This window comes from Onychostruthus taczanowskii, unplaced genomic scaffold (assembly GCF_017590055.1).
Source record: "Onychostruthus taczanowskii isolate IOZ18803 unplaced genomic scaffold, ASM1759005v1 scaffold102, whole genome shotgun sequence".
Lineage (NCBI taxonomy): Eukaryota > Metazoa > Chordata > Aves > Passeriformes > Passeridae > Onychostruthus > Onychostruthus taczanowskii.
This window is the reverse complement of record NW_024496748.1, coordinates 1013303-1031685: the sequence shown is the minus strand read 5'-3', so window position 1 is coordinate 1031685 and position 18383 is coordinate 1013303.

Below are 18383 nucleotides of genomic sequence, written 5' to 3'. Positions count from 1 at the left end.
GCTGGTATCAATCTTTTCAGATACAGTCTTGTTAAGAACAGCAGCTGCCAGAGGTCCACCATGAAAGTGCAGAGCAAGCACCAGTGCCAAAAGATGACAGCTTTGACAGAGAATATGGGTAATACTGTTGCTTTCTGCTCTGACTCAGTTTTCTATCACCTGTGCTGCAATATCTCATATACAAATATCCAGACCATTGCAGAATCTACTTATAAGTTATGCCCTACATCATTTGTCAAAAGATAATCACCATTAGAAATATTTTTAAAATTTAAAATTGAAGCTTAAAGGAAGGAAAAGTTTGCAAAGATTTACTCAACTATGATGAATATGATTTATGTTTATCAATGTTTAACTTGGCTCCACTTAGCACTTCAGGCAGCTGATAAATTAACTAACATTATTTCTACACCTTCCCTTCCTTTGCTTTATGTTTTCAGGCTTTTGGGTTTCTCTTTTATATGATAAGGAGTGGAAATCATAGTCTTTGAAAATGTTAACGTGCTACTGAGCTGTACATTATCCTACTGTTCACTGCCAAGATCAAGCAGCAACGTTGCCTTTCATCCTACACCTGGCACTGTTTTATGTGTTTGCAAGGAAATATTTGCAGGGTGTTCTAGAAATAGTTAGCATCTTTAATTAATTGTCTTCAAACTACATTTCAATGGAGTACAGATGTATCATTTTCTGGACTGGCCTACACAGAAACCTTAAATTTTAAAATCAGTGAAGTATTTCACACTGGGTCCAGACATAAAACAACCCATTCTTTTCCACAGGGAAATTAAAATGTCTTGCACTTTAAAAAACAAAACAAAACAAACATAAAAAAAAAATAATAAAAAAAAAAAACCAGAGGGAAGGGAGAGAGGGGATTTCTTTTTGCAGATTGACGCAGTCCCATGGCAAAGGATTTGCAGAAATGAAAAGGTGGAAGCTCTTCATAGTTATCTTTCTTGTTGACTGCACTTCATCAAACACTCTGGACAAGCTCAGCAGAGAGATAAGGCATTGGCACACTCTTCTGGCTCTGTCAGGTGGCTGCATTGTACACACAGTGGTCTTAAAGTCAAGAAAGTGTTATTGACTGGGGGGATACACATTTGTTGCTTTATCCTCTACCTCTCTTTCCTTGCTCAAATAGACAAGAAAGTATGCCATCCCCCTCGACATAAATGCACTATTACACAGCCAAAAAATCCCATTGGAATATAAGGCAATTTCCCCCAAAAAATGCTTAGAAGTGACTGCTACAATTTTTAGAGATTTTGATGGAAAGAAAGCCTGATTCTGAGCCATCAGCAGCTTTAAAGAAACCTTTTAAGATAAATAGATAAATCTTATTGACTGTGAATTGTCTCGTATTTTTCAAAACCTCTATCCCTGTAAGTACCTGAGAGAAGACATGCAGAACTTTCTTGTGTTCCAGTAAGTATTGCTATTAATATCATTACTCCATACCATCCTTACTAAACTCTATGTGCATTTTGTCTGAACATACAAATGCACAGATCAACATTTGAACAACTCTTGCTGCTTCACAACTGCTATAAAATATCAGCCAGTGAAGAACTTTCCCTTCTTAGAGTACCTTTTCTAAGCTAGCCACAACACAGCCACTCAAACACTCAGACACAGATCATAGGTACATTTTATAATTAGAATTCTTTCTGAAACAGAAGTTGTGTTCCCTAAATACAGAGATAACTCAGAAATATAGAGCATGTAAGAGAAAAATCATGAAGGCTAGAATGCAAAACACAGAAATAAGAAAGGGAAGACAAAGAAAATATTGGAAAAGGAGCAAATTGAGATAAAAGAAAAAGTAACAAGGAGACAATATGGAGGTTAAAAGACTCATATCTGAATAAAAACTTTTTACTTACCTATCTGACTAAAACCTTACTTCTTCTTCTGAATAATTTTTTTTTCTTTCCTCTTTGTATTAGATAGTTGGGAACAAATATCCAGGGAGAAAAAAATAAAGGAGAAGAAACTGGAAAAACCAGGAAGAGAAGAGCAACAGATAACAGGAAAAAAAAAGAATTTGCAACTGCATGTAATAGAAAAGCCTCAAACCTTTCTGTGGTTAGCTTACTAAAGTCTGAGCAGCTTCTGGTGTGGTGATTTAAAAAATCTCTTTGAACTATACTTTGAGCTGAATAGGAACTTCTCTCATATTCCATCTCCTTATGAAAATGTAAATATCATGTTTTTATAGTATGGCAAGTTCTACACTGAATAACTGTCTTGTATTTTTGCTAAAAGAAAGTTATTATGTCCATATTTTTGTCAGTGTGCAGTTATTTATGACATATACACACTTTATAAGAAAATTCAAGATTTTTTTTTCCCAAAACAACAACAGTAATTTGTAAGTATTAGTGGAATCAAATTCTATTGAGGTCATGTTCAAAATCTGAAACCCACAGGGCTGGACTTAAAATTTGAAATCCCTCTAAATGGGGGAATGAAAAATGTGTGTACTTTTAAAACATTTTTTTTTTTAATTGCCCATATGAACCTACATATTGATAATATTTGGTGCTTATTAAAAGGATCTTGAAAGTATCAGAAAATCCCAAGAGAGAAACAGAAGAGACCCTTCTTCTTTTGAAGACATATAAAAGCAGTAGTCATTTACAAAATCTTGGTCATATATCACACAAACTAACCCCCAAATCAAGTGTTACAAATCTAATTAATAGCTGATATAAGTTCAGTGTTATACTATTGCCAAGATAATTAACGTTTTTTCAGCAGCGTTAGAACTCTCCCCTTAATATTTCTCTCTGCTAGCAAGCCCTGATTATGTACAATTAAAATCTTTTGATGCAGACCTTGATTCTAATGATGTTTGTCAACTTCCAGTTGAGAAAATTGGTCACTTTTGCCTTGGCTTGACATCAAATCCATTTTACATTAATTACTTTTCAAAAGCTGGTTTATTTTACTTTTTATGGCCCACTGCCTCTGGGACTGTAGTGTCTGAAGAGTTGCTGCAGTGCTTCTGGCACTGTGGGGTCTCTCATGGGAATAGTGGTTCCTTATTTAAAGAGAGAAACAATTATGCAACTTAACATGTCTTAAAATCAAACATAGGCACACAATTTACTGGATATTTTGAATTCTTTAAAAGCATCTTGTTGGTGATTTTTTTTTTTTTTTGTTTTGTTTTTTTTATTTGTTAATTGGAAAGTTAGGTTTTAGGGGTTTTTGTTTTCCTGCATAGATTGAAGAAAAATCTTTATATTAAAATACTGCCAATCCTCCTTACAGAGAAGCTATAATTTGTGCTCAAGTTTACACCAGATTCTGAATACACCTTTACTTGTGCTGAAGTTGCACGGGCATTTACTGTGCCAGTTGTGCCACTGAAATCCATCCTGTTCAGCTCACCCCTAAAGGTAATAAAAAGTAGAAGTATATGAACTTGTGCTTCACATGAGAGTCTGCAAAGATGTCACATGGGATGGTAAGTAATAGACAGAGTAGTGCACTGGGCACTTTGGTGCTTTGTTTCAGCTGATTAAGAGATTTGGGCTTGAGTTCAAAAAGTTATCTTGATTTTGAGGTGGGAATTTAGAAAGAAAAATAAGTCTTCCTGACCAACACAATAAACCTAACAACAATACTTCCCAGGTCAATGTAACAGCTATGCCTTCAGATTATTTATGAGAGTACTTACAAGTTAAGGCATGCATTACAAGTTAGTTATGCATGGGAATTGCATAATTAAAATGGATTTTAATTGAACGCAAAAGATTGTTTGGACCTTGGGCTTTATGAATAAGAGTGGTTGATTTGCGTTTAGGTAAAATTGTTCCAAAATTATTTCTGCTAAGCTGAAAAAATCAAGGTATTTTATTGTGACTGTTCACAAATATTTCCTACTGTTTATTGGTGAACCCATCTCAGTTTAAATTTATACCTTAAATCATATTGACAAAAATTTCTCAGGAAAAAATATCCAAACAAACCAAACCTGTCAGATTTAAACCTCCATGCTATAGCTTTCCATCTGTGAGATCTGGTGAATTAATCCTTGATTTCTCCTAGTATTTTTCAGTCTTAGGTGTTGAGACTGCGGGGTGCTAATGGGTAGAATCATCTTTTGTCTGTGCACACAGTAAGGCACTAATTTCAGAAAGGGTTTCCAGGTGCTACTGTAAAACAGATTAGTGTTATTAATATGTAATTCTTGCAGTATAATCATCCATATAAGCAGTGAAGTATCTTCATTTTCTCACCTACTTTCAACATGTCTCTGAATGTGAAATGATGTCACATAATTCTAAAGAACATGCTAATACTCACGATAATCAAAGAAAATTCTAGAGGGATTAAATAATATTCATTTTTACAGAATGAGCATGATAAAAGATGCTGTTTCTACAGGAACACAGAGGTAGTCTAATGCTGAAAATCCTCAAATACTTCTGAATCTCAAGTTAATTAAAATAAAACTTTCTTGATCATGCTAGCTAAACTAATAAGAAAATTTATCAGTTACTTAGAGTTACAGTATGTGCTTTTTCATTTCCACTGAAAAGCATAATACTAATGCTGAGGCTTACCTATAACAAATCAGAGGAGTATTTTGAGGTTTTCTGTGTAAGTAATTTATTTTAAAATGGAAATATGTTTCTCCCTAATACTAATGCAGCTGATCTTGTTCCAGACAATCCCTTTTACATTTTCATATTTTCAGTATTTCACATTTTTATAACTAAGTATAATTAAATATACATATATAAAAAACCCCTTAGGGCTATTTTTAAATTTTGCATACTAACCATACCCTAAATACATTATTTAATGATTCTACTATCTGAAAATATTTCAGTCATGACTGTTTCATTGATGTGTTAGCACTGAAAAATAATAAAAAAAAAAAGTATTTTGGAATTTCAGCAATTATGCAGTGATACTGTTCTAAGGTCAAAGTACTGAAATATGACTTCAGCTTCAGATGCAATCAGAAAATGCAGTGGATCTCCTTCAGTATTGATGTCTGCAACAAGTATGTGCGTGACATGATGCTTCTGATATCCTTCACATGGCTTGTTTGTAGTTACACATGGCTTCTCCAATCCTGAAAACAGTTTGCAGGAAAGTTAACTATTTTATTTATCTGTTTTAATTCCAAAGAAGATTTGGGTTTTTTTTTAATTTCCAGTAAAATTCTTTGATGAACCTTTGATCCACTCCGAGTATTTATGGTGCTGTCATGACATAACATGCTTGACAAGCTTAAGAAAAGTCTTCCTATAATTCATTCAAAATCATACATGCAACTCTGATTAAAATGGTATTTTAAAGACAAGTCAAAAAACAAAAGTATTTTAGAAATGGTTAAACATACTGCATTTAGATACAGTGTTATGTAAGCTGCTAGCCAGAGGATATATTCTATTTATGGTTTGTATAATCAATAAAATAAAGCCTTTCTGGATATTCTTTGTCAGATTCACACATTACCCCAGAATGACCTTCATTAATATCTACCATGTCAGAAGGGGAAAAATCTTTCAGTTTTTGTTCTGTTTATCGTTTAATATGTCAATCAGTTTCATGTATTGAAAGTGATAGAGTGGCTGTATTCATTAGGCTGGTTTGACAAAATCACAGAATGTGAACAAACTTCTATTTTGTAACAACAACTATGATGAAATTTATTTTCTTCATGGAGTTTATTGAACATCTGATTACATATATTGCAGCAGCAGATTGTTCCATGTACATGTAAATGTGCTTTGACCACTAAACGAAGTAGGAGGTTTGACAGAGGGCACTTCAGCCAGGAAGAGTGATGGGCTCTCATTAGTCACTATTGAGATGGCTGATTTTTCAAAGCCAACGTGCTATAATAGTTTTTTAAGACATCATCTGGACATGGTCTTGATGTCAGCTAGCAAAGGCTCACTGACAATTCATCACAGGTTGGAGAGCAAGGCTGACAAGGAACCAGGGGAGACACAATCAATAAGCCATAGCCCAAGATGACTGGGAAGGAGGAAATGGGTGAGATACTTAGAATAAACTGATTAACAGCTTCTCCTGTGGCCTGTGTACATTATATATTGGACTTTAACTAACAACCCCCATCAAATTTATAGACTTTCCCTCTTTCATCACAGTTCTACAACCAAAAAGTTGCAGAAACTTTTTTGCAGAGTTGTAAATATCTGTAGAGAAAAATAGTCTTTTAACCTTTAATCTCTAAATCAATCTACTTGAAAAAGTTTGAACCTCAGCCACCTACTAACCACCCAGGGCTGGAAGAGTTCAGTGTGATGTTCACTCTGAATTCTATATTATTGCATTTAAATTGCTTACCAGTTTATTGAAATAAGATTGTGTATGCCCATCTGGGCTGTGATTAGTGATGATTTCCAAAAAAGAGTAAGGGATTAAAATCAGCATCAAGGATAGGAATAGAAGGCTAATGCTGTGTGGCTAACAGAGAAAGCAAATATCATCAGGCACCTTGAAGAAAGACCTTCTATCACAGACAATTAGAGATATTTTCCCGTAATTTAAGACTTTCATTTTATAAAATTTAGATTTGTATTTTGAATAATCTGCTTCATATAACTCTTCACAGCAAATTTTATATACTCCATCGTTTCCTGTATGCTTCTTATCAGCAGAACCAGATTACAAAAGATATCAATCTCTGAATTTTCTTCGAATATTGACAGTCAAATAAGAATATTTTTAAAGTCTTATATTAGAATCCAGAAAGGTATATAAACATACAACATATTTTCATGCAGTGATACTGTTTGAGCAGAAGGCTGCAGTAGAAGATCAAGTTGAAGTGCCCTTGGAGATACACAGGTTTTGTTTGTGGATTTTTTTTCTTACTTCATCTTTGCCAGTAAGATTAACAGCTACCAGAAATATTTGCAAAAAGCTTTGTAGCACAGAAGCTTTTCGCACAGAATCCCATCATTAACTGCAGATAGGATGATCATCTGCATCATAATGAAATTTTACCAAGATGTAGTATAAAGAAAAATATTTAATTCATTCAGACAGATGTATTCTGTCTGACTTGGTGTTTGCAAAAATTATTCATGCATAATATCTATATTAAAAAATATGTATATGCATAATATGTGTAGAATAAAACTATAGCATAACCTTAACTTGAAAATTCAGTTAATGATTAGCCATCACTAAAACAATTAGCTCAGAATTAAGAGCTGAGAAGACAGCTTTTACTAAACAACTTCCCAAAAAAGAGAAAAAAATTTAGAAAAATATTTATAGTAGGTGACATTTTTAGTAATCATCTGATGTTTGAGAAAATTAGCATTTTCCTGAAATAACAACCAGGTCCTACTTATTTTGTTTCCCCTGTTCATTTGATGTAATTCACATAGTTGCTGCAGACCAGAATAGTTGCACTTCATAGTGGAAGTGCAACTCCTACTACATGAACAATTTAAAGCTCTTTCTTAAGAAGGATAATGAAGTAATTGCAACATTACTGCTAATAAAACCAATCCTTTCTTCTTCAGTTTCACCTTTCATCAATCTCAAAGACATTCTGAACCACTAACTGTGTGGGGCAGTCAATTTTATGCACTTTATATGGGAAATTACGCAGCTGAGAGGGATTAACCGAGTCTTTAATGGGCACACAGTGGGTAAGTAGCAGAACAGTTGTATTAATTACAGTATGTCGCTCTCTTCCCTGAAAATTTCCTCAGTGCCAGGTTCTATACAGATACAAGAGCCAGTTTAGGAAGTTCAGAAAGATACAATATATCATGAGAGATAGAGAGGCTCTCAGTCGAGAGCCCCACCTGGCTTTTATTGAGCTGGAAGATGTGCAGGTACTTGTTACCACCTTCAGGCAGGTAAAGCTCAGGGCAACATCTGCGTAACAGATTAGGAGCTACTCTATTTTCTTACCTGAACCAGAGCTTCTGGCTTTAACTGAAGCATTTCCAGTATCACATTAGCTTTTAAAAACTATAATTTTTAAAGCTGACATATTTAGTGTAGACGTGGTCTTATTCTGAGTACTGTGTGCAGCGCTGGGTCCTCTGAATTTTAAAAAAGCTGTTAAAGTGCTTGAATGCATCCAGAGGAGGAAAAGAGACTTGGTGAAAAAGTTGAAACAAGTGTCCACTGAGAACTGTCTGAGCACTTTGTGCTGGTCTATTTGTAAAGAAGGAGGCTAAGTGGCAACTTCCTTGTCCTCTACAGCTTCCTGAGAAGGATAAATTGCCAGGGAGGTGCTGACCTCTTCTCCCTGGTATCCAGTGACAGGACATGTGGGAACAGTTCAAAATTGCAGAAGGGAAAGGTCAGATATGACGTGAAGAAATACTTCTTTACCAAGGGGATGGTCAACCAGCGGAAATGGTTTCCTAGAGTTTTAGTCAGTTCTGAAGAGTTTGGGCAATTGGATTAGATGATCACTGTAGGTTCCTTCCAACCCAACAGTTCTTTCTAGCCTAGCCTAGCCTAGCCTAATCTAGTCTAGTCTATTCTAATGTTGCATATTATTGAGACATTTCACTAGTTAAACATATCATAAAGAAAATATGCTTAAATATTTTAGAGTGCTTAGTTTAAAAAAAATAATTAGTGCAGTATTTTCCTTACAAGTATTTTTTTTTAGAAAATAAAGGATTTTAAAAGTGAGGTTCCTTTATGAGAAGAAGCTAATTTCAATGGAAGCTTCTAATGCATGCTAAGCTGACTTTTATCCCTTTCACATTCTCAAAATTTTCCTGGTCTAAGCTACAGACCTTTGTGCAGCTCACCTCACTCACAATGAAGGAGAATACATGAGAGATCCTAGAAAGAAATTGATGTTTTAAAATTTCTCTTTCTTAGGAAGTTATTGTATATTATTTTTTGTTCTTACTTGGAATAAATACCAAACATAGTACTTCAAAGAAAAAAGAAACAACAAAACAAAACAAAACAAAAAAAAAAAAAAAAAAAAAGAGATGATCTAAGTATCATGAATCCTTTCAAATGACAAAACAGTCCAAAAACCTATGGTGGGGTTTCTTGCTTGTTTTCTTCCTTATATCTCCTGCATTTGCATTATTTGAGAAAAAACAAAAAAAAAAAACAAACAAACAAACAAAAAAAAGCAAACAGACTCATAGGGATTATTAGGAATGCAGTGGAGCATAAACCAGCATAAACTACCACTATAAACCCATCATGTGGTCACACCATTCAGTGCAGGGCTGGCTCCCTTGGCACAGGAAGGATGTAGCTGGACTGGAGCAGAAACAGAGGAGAGCAACTACACTGGTTTGTGCACAATTGCAGAGAGAAGAACTCTAACAGAGTTTTGGGGTTTTTTTATTATTATTTTTATTAACTGAATTCTAACTGACATGGAAATAGTGAAGATGAAATTATTCACAGCTATTTTCTGGAATAATAAGTAGTGAGTGTTAGATTACATAAAGGAACTTTGCCCACAAAAGAAATGTATGTTTAAATTTTTAAGTCATCTTTACATGGTATTTCAATTATTTCAGGGTTAATTAGGCTAAGTTTTGGAATAAAACTGCACTGAGTAGCATTAAATACAAAGACAACTTTTGTGGCTACAGATTACAATAATTACAAAATACCTTGAAACACAGCGCAAAACTGTGTAAGTGTTTAGGAAACTACACAGTGCCTACTGCTGCACACTGTAAAGGCAACCAGTCAGGGGCTTGGTCCAGTTCAGCCATTTATCTTGTACTGTCTTATGCACAGACAATTGCTTATGGAGAAGTGATTAGGACAACAGTTTTAAGACCCAAGTTCTCCTGAGCATATTCCTTATCTGCATATCCAGATTTCCTCTCAGACTGAGAAACCTAGTTATCCACTGTCTACATGTGTCCTCCATCCATAAAATTAGTATTTTGTCTGCATCGTAAGTCTTTAAACTATAAAATGAATTTAAAATATAAAATACATTTATGTTGTTAATTACTATCATGATACAGAACCTCCAAAAATCTCCAAAAATCCCAATTAAAGAAGAAAAATATCTCATGTAAAGTATTCAAATCTCCTTAATCCTGTAATTTTTAAACTTTGGAGAGTAAGAATATCTAACTAAGCAATAGCACATACTTCATTTTACTTCTACATTTAGATTCCTTTCTTTCGGTCACTGGAGGAAATGGTAAAGCATTCCGTAATACTTCTTTAACAGGGACAAAAGAACAACAGGGAAAAAAGAAGTGTTTTCTCTGACATTCCTGCCTCTATCTCTTGTGTTTCCAATGCAATACTGTTAGGACTATCACACATGGGAAGAAGTAAAATTAACAGAACAGCTGCTTGCACTCACTCCAGCACATAAGCTGTCATTTATTTCAGAATTCCAATAAGTCTAGCAGGAGAACAAATATGCTCTTGCTGTGTTTTTTTCCATCCTTCCTCTCCACCTGTTTGTTATGCTTTTGATTCTGGCTTGCCTTTCTCTAATTAGGTTGTGAGTTCCCTGAGAAACCTTCCTACAATATCCAAACTAGGCCTCCTCAAGGGCACATTTCCTTCACAGAATATTGCTTCCTGTGTCCGTAACTTCTGTTCTAAATGAGTGACAGAGTCAAATCTAAACCACCAGCAGCTACTGAAGACAGTCAGCCCCTAAATGTTTGTTTCTTGACAATGAAGTGGGATTTCTGTCCAGAGTAAAGAAGGGTGTAAGGAACTCTGTAGACTTTGATGAAATACTTGAGCCCAGGGTGTCAAACAAAGGTGCAAAAACAAGGAGACAATGCTGGCATTCAACAATGGTCTGTTAAAATTCACAGATTTTAATACAGGTCTCAGCATGCTAGGTTCTTATTAGAGTACAGTGAAATATATGACAAATAATTAAAGCTTGAAATGCAAGATATTTAGTCTTCATTTTGACAGTGTCTTTTGATTTCTTTCCTTCACTATTTCTGAGAAATTGCCAAGGGGAAAACAGTTTGGTGGTATATTAGAGGTAAAGAGAAAAACAACTGTCCTTTTTAAGGCAAAGTAAGGTGAAATGAACTGGATTTGTGGTGAAAAAAAAAAGTTGCTGTGAAGAAAAATATACAGGAAAGTGCAAGAAACAAAATAAAAAGACAAGCAAAATGTCTTTTTTGTGTCTGTGACGCTCAGTGCTATTTGTAACCTTGCTGTTTGGAGAGGCAGCCATCAGCCTCTTCTCACTTCAGCAGCCATAAGCAAAATTTTATCCCTGTCAGGTTGGTTGTGATGGAACGTGTAGCTGTTTTGCTGGTCACAGCTCACAATAGTTTTGAGTTAATGTATTAGATGCAATTAAACAGAAACCAAATAAATAGGAAAGAAGGAAAACATAAGAAGGTTGAAAAAAGGTGGTAAGACTGTAATTAGACAGGACAGGTTCCATGTTCAATTCATGGATGTGGGATTTAGCCAGCATCATTCCAGCATATTAGCCAGGCCTTTCCTTGTGAGTTATCTAATGATTCTTCTGGAATGGTATACAGAAGGTGTGATCCCTCATTTGATCCCCCAGAGGGAGGGGGATGCGACAGCTGGGATTTGAAAGCTTACTTACCATTGTTTTTAAGAAGCTTTTTTAGTGGTAGTAGTTTCAAATTAGGGGCATCCAGATTGCAGAGAATTTTTTTCTTTATTAGTTAAGTCTATATCTGGGACATAAACCATGGCCTGTTGATTTCCATCTTCACTTGTTTTGTTTATTATGATTGTGATTTTAGTAATTTTTTCTTGAATTCATCTATTTTCAACTGTTTAATTTCTCCTTTTTTTCAGTGTAACATATTAGAAACCCAGTTGGAGCTTTGTTATTTGGAGAGCTTGTAACATAGGCAGATGCACAATACCACAAGGAGTGAAAAGATGGAATAAAAGAAGAAAAAACCCCCAAGCTGATAGAAGAAGAGTAGGGACTAATAAATGCCTATAGCATATTCAGCTGACACTTCTAGAAAAATCTGCGTTTGAAACAATGAGCTACTGCTTTGGTGGAAAACCTCTCCCTTAATTCTTTTCAAGCACCAGCAGGCTGGAGGATGACATCTGTTAAGCTTTTTTTTTCCTGTAGTTCTGTGAAACTACTGACCATTATCTCTGATGCCTTTGCCAGGAAAATTGTTAGAAACTATAATAAGAAACAGAATTCAGTGTATGGATACTATGCACTGAGAATAAGTCAACATATTTTTTGTAAGACACATCAAAGACATCAAAGACCTGACAGAGTTCCTTGAAAAAGCTAGTGCATGAATAAGGGAGATGGACTTGCTACAGTCTACTCGGACTTCCAAGTAGTTTTCAACATGATTTGTCATCAATAATTACTGAAGAAGCAAAATGGCCAAGGAATAACATGAATTCATAGGGATTAAACAGGTTGAAAGATAAAAGTCACAGAAAAAAAATATAATTTTCCATGACACAGGAAAAACATTGGTGGAATCACATGAGGTGTGCTCAATATTAAGTTCCTAACTGATATGGAACAATCAAGGAAGTAGCAAAGGCTGTTAGCATATAACACCAATCACAATAGAGCAGGCAAATGCTGATTGCAAAGAATTGCAATAATGACATTCATGGTACTTTATGGATAAAAATAGGAAGTCAAAATTCACTATTGATACAGTGCAACACACTGGAGGAAAAAAAAAAAAACAAAATCCAGTCTCAGTCTGATATGCACAATGATGTGCTCAGTTTCGGGAATATCAAGCAAGAGAATGTTCTTGGAGCTGCACAGTCAAATGACAAGAAAACCTAAGTTCAATGCAGGTGAAAATACGTAATGTTAAAGCTATTAGAAAAAAAAAAAGGAAAATAGAGAGAAAATGTCATTTTACCACTGTGAAGATACATCACATGTCAAATCTTGAAAATTATGTGTGTTGTTAGTCCTCTCAGAGAACAAATGGTCAGCAATGGTGAGAAAAGCTATTAACAGTTCATATAAAGAAAAACTGGATACATGGGGCTTCTTGAGTCTGCAAGATACAAGACTAAGTGAGAAATTGTGTAGGAATACCAAATTATAAATAGAGAGGTTGAATATGAATGGAGTGTTCACTGTGTTTCCAAACACAGGTATTAGGAGTCAGCACACACAACAGGCACACAGTCCAAAACAAGGGGAATTCAGTACATAGTTAAGATGTGGAACTCAGTCCCAGATAATGTAGTAGAAGCTGACAGTATGGTTCAAAATTGGACTAGAAAAACTAACAGAAATAAAAATCACATAGGACTCTTGACTACAGCAGTTAAACATCTAAAACATCTGAGACCTCACTAGAATTTGAAACATTATTTAAATGAAATATATAAATGAACCTTTTAATGGCCACTGTTGAAAGCAGGATATGAAGAGATGGAGCTGTGCTCTCCCTCACTGGGGCTACCTGCTTTCTGAACCTTTGCCTGCACTATCAACTAAATGTTGATAAGTGTTCAGCAAGACTCCAGGAACAGTATTACACTGAGCCAGATTGTTTCAGAGACTTACACTGCAGTTTGCTCTTGTTACTGTAAGGATAACTTCATATAATTTGATGAGAACATGCCCTCTCTTATCTACGTTGGTAAAGGCTACACAGTGATGAATGAAAGGCAAGCAGGAGCCATCAACAGGTCCTGTGAAGCAATTTCAAAAGCATTTATCCAGCATGTTCAGCAACAATGGTTGTACCGTCATTCCCTTTTTGCTGGCTATAATATGATAATTAATAGTAATATATGGGTGTTATTATTATTCCAAACAATATATCTATAAAAAATATCACAGTATTTTCTCTTGATACATGTACAATTTTTTGCAACTTGGATCAGTTTTCAAAATTCTCTTGATCTGTCCAGAACAGCATTCCACCTCCTTGCTTTTTTCCCTAAGTGCCAAGTCAGGGCATTTAATGCAAAGGAATCTCCTAATTTTCCCATTCACACCTCCCCCCTTTAAAAGTTTGCCTTCAAACCCACGCAGGGCTCCACATAAGATATGGATTTTGAATCATAAAATCCAGAAGATAGATAAAATCCATTGTTATCTGTGGTTGTAGCACTTCAATAAGGGTCTTTTTTGAAGTTTGGCTTATGTAAAGACATCTCATAGATGGCAAACATCTTATTAGAGGTATTAGGCAAGTTTCTATAAAAAAGATTTTATATGAATACAAAAGGATTTATAATATCTTCAACTTACATGAACAATATTTCTCTTTAGCACATTGTAAGTATTGGTTTAATGCACATGGTTGATTGTGTGAAGCTAACTATCTTTTATCGTCACTTGTGATAGAGTGAGTGTCCTGAATGATCAACTTACTGAGCTGTAAGCATGTCACTGTAGCTATATTTATAAAGACTTATTCTAGAAAAAAGAAATTGATACTGATTTTATAGTGCTCTGCTATATGTATTTCTGGTTTGTTTTTAAAGCAAGATCATTTCTCCTAGATTGGGAGATTGAAAAAATAAATTATTTAACATATAATTTTTTACTACCAATCTATTCACTGTGCAAGGCTGTAAATGTTTCTTTGTAAGTAATCACCAATACAGCAATTATTCAGGAGACAAATAGTCAATATTTTTAAAATGAAGGCACACAGAGTTATTAAGTGAATTTATCCTTACCCTAAAATGTCCACAAAAAGAAAATATGTTGAGAAATGCATAAATAAATTTGTAGAGCATATATATACAGTATCTTTTAAAAGTCTTGGAGACATCAACATAATCTAAGAAAGAAATGAGTGCTGTTGTTCTACTATTAATATAAATAATTCTGTCTTTTTACAGTTGTAATTACATTACAGTACAAATAAAATTTGTATAGAAAACCTCAAGTACACAGTGAACTTTATATGTAGAGAACTGCAAATCATTTTAATCTCTTAAGTGTCAGAAAATCCCTGAACATTGTAAATAAAAACCAAAAATGCTTGTTTCTAGTCCATACATATTCATTTTTAACTTGAATATCCAGAAGCAAGAAAACAAGACTAACTGACTTTTGTGAAACTTGAGAAACATATGAGTGTAACTTTATCACTTTGAAAATACTGCAAATCTCAAGAATGGCTTATCCTAAATCTTAGGCTGTCAATGTCTAAATGACTCCATAAAGTAAAGCTTTCCTGCAGGTAGGTTCTACATACAGCATTCAATTCTAGCAATTCTTTGGTCATTTTTATGGCTACATACCCTTGGAACATTAGGATGATTTTCTGGTTTTTAGTTAATTATATACAACCAATAGGTAACATTGAACACTGAAATATTCATTGGATAGGGCATGAGACATTTGTTTGCAGTACTGTTTCACCATTGATATCCCTGGTCTGGCTTTGAAACTGCATTTGTGTTTTGCTGCTACAGCATAAGACCCATGATAAACTAGTGTTCAGAAATTCACATTATCCAGTAGGACCTATTAGCATAGAAAGTCTTGCTTTGTACAAGTTTTCAAAGTAAGGAAATTGATGAGGGACAAACCCCACTCCATTACAAAGCAGTAAGAAAACTGAGGAATCATTCTTTCACATGGAATTGGAAGATGTGCAGACTGAAATTCTCAAGTTTTAGTAACTCACCCTGAAAAAGAAGAGAGGTATTCAAAATGAAGATGAAACAACACTACTTGTAATTTTTATGAAGGAAACTGAATGCCAATATCATGTTTACATACCTTCCAGATAAACTAAGAAAAGACCAAGGTATTACAATGTGCAGATTATAATAGCTAGGATGGAGCATGATAATTTTATCTCCTTGACAAATACAAAACACACAAGGAAGGCAATGCTAAGTCTCAAAATTTTTCTCTCTTACAGGAAAGAAGAAGTAAGTTCTTATAGTTATCCTGCAGAAGGGAACACTGACCAAATTTGATGTTGCAACAGCCCCCAAGAAAAAGAAAAGCCCATAAACACTTCTACTGCTTCTTTTTTTTGTTAATACACAACCAACTGGACCCGTGAAAGCTTGTATTACAAGGAAAAATGACTCAGCCCATAATCCTAATAATAGTAATCACCAGATTTTCCAGGAAAACAAATACAATGAAAAATTAATACATTCTTCCTCTGATCACTGAGCAAATTACAGTAAATGGAAAATCATTTCAGATTAATAGCAATTTACAGAAACAAAATGCTGTTCCAGATCTACGCTTTTTCTCCCTATTCAGTATTTCTCTCCTCTGAAAAGGAAAACAAACAAACAAAAAAGACAATAATGTATAAGAGTTTAGCTATAATGAATTCCACATTCTTATAAATTAAGTATTGTTCAGTAGAGGCTCGTTTACAACAAGGCATCCTGCTGTGCTGGGGCTGAATATGTTCCCAACAGAAATCTTCACACTTTGCAAGGTGAGTATAAGAGGTACTCGTTCTACAAGGCCTATGTGTGAGCAAAAATGTACAATCACAAACAACACACTCTAAGAATTTCCAAGCTATATTTTTTTTTTGTGTTAATCCAGCATAGTTAAATCTTTCTAGTGACCCTGACTGTAAGACCATTATGCACAGAGGAACAGACACCCACACAACAGCTTACATGAGCAATCCTCATGGCTTCTGCTGTGCTGTACAAATCCTGTGTCTCTGGGATAAGCCTTTTAGAACTTGCTGCCTCGGTGTTCAGAGTAAAATGGACAGTTTTGATTATGTCCTGATGTTGACAGCTGTGGGTTTGGTTTTTTGTGTTTTTTTTCGTTACCATTACAAACTAACAAAAGAACTTTGGAAGAATAGTAGGGAGAAAGAGCTGTCTCAGAGAGACTGCTGTGTCCACAGGGTCCTTCACTCTGCCTTCTCCTGGCAGCTGATTTCATTTGGCCTAACAAGAAAAACCCTGTTATTTCCTCTCTGTAGAGAGTATTTCCAGATCAAGCACAGAAATGATTTGTAGGGCCTTGCTGTGCTTCCCTTATCGCAGAAAGCAACCAAGAAAGATCCAAGTCTACAGGGAAGCTATTTCATTATCTGGAATCCATGAACTTTTACCAGCAGGAAATGAAGGAAGACGACTTTTCGTACCCTGAAGCTGAAATGCTGTGCACTTGGAACTAAAGGGTGTAGCCACAAATAAAGCACCCACTGTTAGTACATTGAAATTTATTGTACAGTCCAAACTTGGACAGCATTGTGTGCATCTGGTGTAGTGGACTCCCGCAAGCAGACATGCACAGATAAATGTTCAGAAACTTTGGAAACTGTAAATTTTCCCAATATTCTCAAGTAAAACACAACTGATTCATATCTATCTTCTGCGCACTCTCTTTAGATTTCTTGTTTCCAATGTAAATATACCATCTGTGTTTAGCAATGGATATAGGCAGAAAAATTCCACACACGAGGGAAAAAAACCCTTAACCTAAAACAAAACTAACCCCACACACTTTTGTATATCTGCCACTACAGTAACAAGCAGGCTGTCTTTGAAAAACAGCATTTGACAACATAATAAATTCATATGTGAGTCATTTACTGTTACAACCACTGTTATGAAGAGGTTTGCAACATATTTAGGAGCCCATAAAAATCAAGACAGCCTGAGAAAGCTTCAGCTAATGTTAGTCACCTGCCTCAGTCATTATTTTATAAAGACACAAATATCTCAGTAAGGCAAATTTCTCCATCTCTGATCAAACCTGCAGTTGGTGTTCCTGGTATTGCTGAGGAGATCTGAACACATTATTCTTACACTGACACATCCTTGTGTGTTTGAAAGGAGGGCATTTGGCAACACCTCTGTCCTACTTTGCTCTGCTTCATTTATTTTTCGATCTGAAATTCCTCTGGCCATGCTTATTAGTGCCAGTCAGTGTAGCCCCATTATTTCAAAGGAACTGCCAACTACACTACAAACAAAGCCTTTCCTGAGACAGAAACTTGCTTCTTCTAGTCAAGCTTGATTTTATTTCATTAATGTGCTTGTTCATGTTCTGCCTAGATATCTATCTGCAAATTTAGCTCTCAGAAAGAGCTATTTTTATCCCTAATACATGGGCTCTCAAGTCATACACTCACTCACCCAGGCTTTGGCATCTCAATGGGTAAGGCAGAGATATGAGTTCACATAAATCATTTTTTATTGAATTTGGTTGAAGATATCTAGTGAGACAGCTGCATAGGTTCCTGCCTTTATCATTATACATCTTCAGGAGGGTGTGGGATTTTTTGTTTTATCTGGCAAACAAAAGAATGAAAAGAAACAATAATTTGTATCTGTCATAACATTTCAGAAGCTTGTTTTTTTCTGCAGCCCTCATCCTATAGCTACCAACTTCTATTCTAAATAGAAAATCAGGATATCATGAAGACCACTACACTGTTTATCAGGAAATAGGTTTAAATGAAGCCTAA